The sequence below is a fragment of the Macadamia integrifolia genome, unplaced genomic scaffold (assembly GCF_013358625.1).
Source record: "Macadamia integrifolia cultivar HAES 741 unplaced genomic scaffold, SCU_Mint_v3 scaffold1942, whole genome shotgun sequence".
Lineage (NCBI taxonomy): Eukaryota > Viridiplantae > Streptophyta > Magnoliopsida > Proteales > Proteaceae > Macadamia > Macadamia integrifolia.
In genome coordinates, this window is record NW_024868430.1 from 102,518 (window position 1) to 107,104 (window position 4,587).

A 4,587-nucleotide genomic window follows, 5' to 3' on the forward strand; every position below is an offset into this window, starting at 1 on the left:
GGGGGGGGGGGCAGTGTATCCCCTACACCGACATGTAGGCCAATAGAGCACTAGTAGAAGCATCAACAAGGGTGGGGGGATTTCCGCCTTTCATGAGAGTTGGGGATATCAATTCGTCTCCCCCTCCCACCTTGTTTAGGCATAGGGCCACAGTGCCTTTTACGCTTATTTTTCCCTTACAAAATTAAATAAAACAATTTCCTTCCCCTCTCTTTGGGAATTAAATAGTAATGGACTATGGTGTCCGTCCTAGTTCAACCTGTTTCAACGGGCTGACTGATCTTCACCAATTTTTTCGGACCTTGAAGGGAAATGATTCAAATTTGATTACAAAGTATATTGAATCATTAAAAATTAAAAAATAAAAAATATAAATCTTCTTTTAAAGGTCAGGCCACTGTAGAATAAATTAGGCCTTGTTTGTTCAACGGAGAAAAGTGGAAGAGGTATAAAGGGGTGGAAAATTATACTTGTTTTCCATTAACTATCACAAACATGAGTATTCTGATAAATATGGTGGGAAATTTACCATACAAGTTCTTTAATGTGATGCTCAACTTTTTTCTATCACTCACACCCTTACCAATTTAGTAGAACTTTGGCATTATTCATGGAAAATTTGTTTTTGTGTCTATCTCTCTTGTTTTTGTGTCTATCTCTCTCCTCCATCTTTTTTTTTTTTTTTTTCTCCTAGAATCCTACCTCATCTCCATTTCCATAATTTCCCATCAGATTTCACCCCACTAAAAACTATATATTCCATTATTTTCTTCGCTTCCATTTTCTTAGTAACCCAACTCGCAACATGTGGGATCCACTCTCACAAGTTTCACACTCTTTTATTTATCAAACAAATGTGGCCTAAAGTATGCAATTGTGGTAAGAGGTCTTCACATATAACAATTGCGGCGGCTTTTCTTCACCAATGGTCAAAGTATTCAGGTATGATGTACTTTTCTTAGATCGGTGTACTTTTCCTTCACCAATGATGCAAGAAAACTTTTACTTAGTAAATGGTTTGGTTCTGCTTTCAAGTTTAAGACTGATTAGTTAAAGAGGTGAATTTATCCGTTTAACCCGTCGGTTTCAAACCAAATTGACACTGTAAAAATCAAACCATTTACACTGTCAAAACCGACCTGTTTAACCTGTATAACGATTTAATAGAATAAGGGGTTAATTGATGTGTTTTCAGTGCCTCATGCTCTTTAACTTTAGAACACTAACGATAAGTTGTGTTCAATAGCAATTTTGTTTGTATTTCATTTTCTCCATGTAATATTTTCTTTTGCTTAGTTGTTTGGTTGTTTTAACAAAATATGATGGGTTTATTTTAGGGAAGAATTTAGGACTATAAAGGCTATCCAACAGTCTATTCAATAATTTACTCATATTATGTAGTTATGTAGTTAAATCTTTACTTGTTCAATGCCTTATTTAATTTGATACAAAATTGAAGCGTTTATCAATAAAAACAAATTTCAATAAGCATGCGAATAAGCTAGCAAACCGATTGTTAACCATTTAAAAATAGTATGGATGAAACCACAATCAAAATCGTTTAAAACCGTGAAATTGACACTGTTTGAAAACCATGAAACCGAAACCATTTACTAAACGGTTCCGGTTTCAGAAAGTGCAATTGTTTAGTAAATGGTTTGGTTTTAGTTTCAGCTAAATAAATTTGCATCGAATCGAACCAAACCGTATACACCAAAATCTAACCAACGATTAACACCCTTAGATAATGGGGTGGCTCCTAAACCTAGGTTAGAGGTTTTTTTTTTTTTTTAAAGATACTTATACCTTTTGGTTTTAATTTAAAAGTTAAAAAATAAACAAAAAAGACACTGGCCGCGGCTATTTTGGTTTGCAGAGAAAAATAATGGGGGGATGAGCAGTTTTTTTTTTTTTTTTTAAGTTAAATATGCTGAGCCATGGTTGTTTTATAAAGGTTTGTTTTTGTTGTTGTTTTAACTTAACGATAATGGACCAAGCCCATATTTATTTAAGTATAATGTGTTAAAGCCCATAGACATAATCTAAAATAGGATGAATTAAACCAAACCAGATTAGGACCAACCATGGATGAACCGGTTTGTAGTCGAATTGAACCGATTGTCCCATATTTTTTACCCACTTGGGTTTTCCAGTGGGTTGCCAAAAAATCCATCGAAAATGTTCGTCATCGGTGTTTTTTTTTGGAAAAATTACATGATTACCCACTTCTGGTTTCTCTTAACAAAATTACCCATCAAAAGTTTTAGTTAACAAAAATACCCAAAATTAGGTTTTCCTTTACAAAATTACCCACTTAAAGTTTAAGTTAACAAAAATACCTAAAATTGAGTTTGTTTTTACAAAACTACCCACTCAAAGTTTTAGTCATAAAAAAATACATGATTATATGTGGAAGATGAAGAATCACTATTTTGGGTAGTTTTGTAAACCCAAACCTGATTTTGGATATTTTTGTTAACTAAAACTTTGGGTGGGTAGTTTTGTAAATTCAAACCTAATTTTGAGTATTTTTGTTCACCAAAACATTTTGTGGGTAATTTTATAAAGTGAAACCCAAAAATGGGTAATCATGTAATTTTTCCTCTTTGTTTTTTTGGCATTGACCGGGAAAGTATATTAAAGAAAAAAAAAAAAACGGAAAGGCTTGTTTGGATTCTGATTCTTTTTGGGTTTTTATTTAACTGCTTTAAATGTCATTTTAAGAGTTGTTTTCAGGCCAAATTGAAATCCGTTTTTTGCATTGGATTAATTGTTTCAGGCCACGTTTAATTATATAATTTTTTTCAATGACTTGTTTATATGAAATTTTATATTTAATATGTATTTAGTCATAGAATCAAGAGACCATTGATCAATGTTTTGAAAAATGACTGTTATTAGTCATCATGCGATGAAAAATGACTTTATAGATGATATATGTTAAAATAAAATTGAGAGTAAGCTTTCGTACACTATTAGCTGCATAAACAATTTTCTTGATACAACAAAGTTAGTGACATTTGCTCAAAAGTGATGTCACTCAAGTTAAAAAAAAATGACAGTAACCTAGAGATTTCCAAACCCAAAGGTAAGAGGATCTCGAAAGTTATTGTTCTTTTCACAGTAAATATAGATTTGCAAGAAGACCAGTGCATTCTTAGACCAAAGGATAGGAATATAGTTACATTTGTAACTCTTCTATAATTATTATCGTCTTAGTGACACTTTCAAATTTATGTTCATGAACATAAAGATACACATCTCCAATAGAAAATATATTATAGGATTAAGTGGAACCCATCAAAGTGGTACATTCAATTTGATTATATCTTCTCCAACAGTAAATGTGACATTTTTTCAAAGGTGATGTCATCAAGATTTTGAGGATAAATATCCACATGTTAAAAAGTGACATTGACTTACGAGTTCTTTTGTCTAAATGTGACTAAATTTTTTAATGTTAGTGTTCTTTTCACAGTTACAATAATGAAATAAGAGCATCAATTAATTCATGTCCCAAAGGATAGGGATGCAAGTTTAAGAAATTGACAAATGCAAACAGAAAGTACATATTGATTGTGAAAAAGGCAGTTTCTGAAATTATACATGAGAATATAGAAATCAAAGACATACCGAAGAATTCTTGGATATTGTTAAAGCTAGGTTTGAACTTAACAAGAGAGTTGAGACAATCACATTGATGAGCAGGCTAATGAATACTAGGTACAATGGAAATGGGAGTATTAGGGAATACATTTTGGGTGTAGCTACTGATGCTAGTAAGCTTAAGGATCTTGGAATATAGATCGATGAAGAGTATGTTGTTCATGTTGCACTGAATACCCTCCCTAGTCTGTATAAGATTATCTAGACTACCTACATTGCACTGAAGGAAAATTGGAATTTAAATGAGTTTATTTCCATTTGCACTTAAGAGCATTGTTGGAAAACCAGGTTTTGTGACTCGACTCATCCTCTTTAAATCCTAGTGAGTCGGAGTGAGTCACAAAAAACCAGGTGAGTCATATCAAATTTGCCCCTCTTATTTCCATACTAGTCTTTCTCAAACAGTCCAAATAAATAATTAATAAATAAATTAAATGAGACAAGATAGAATAAAAGTGTTTGTTTTTCAAATTTTTAATAAAGCTCATCATTCATTGTCTCTTGGATGACAGTGATAAGATACAATTTGGAGATGTCATGGTCATGAATTATGTCTTTTTAATTAAACAAAATTACATCCCCCTCCCCTATAGTTTGTCAAAATTATGCGTAAATCCAAGGGTTTGAGCGAATTACGCCTCCCTCCCCTAAAGCTAACGTTGTGAGGATTCTGTTAATTTCAAACATGAAAAGACTTAAATAACCTTTTATTAATCTAAGTCTTTTGTTGAGAGGACCATTATAGGGGAAATACCTATTATACCCTTTAGAGAAATACCCAGTAAAATGGGAATTTCCCTCAAAACAGAGAGCCGTTGGAGAAGGTGAACACCGAGCACCTCTGCAAATCGACCTCAACAACCATTCCAGGTGAAGGTTCTCTGTCTCTGATCGATGGTGAAGGTTCTTTGTCTTTGATCG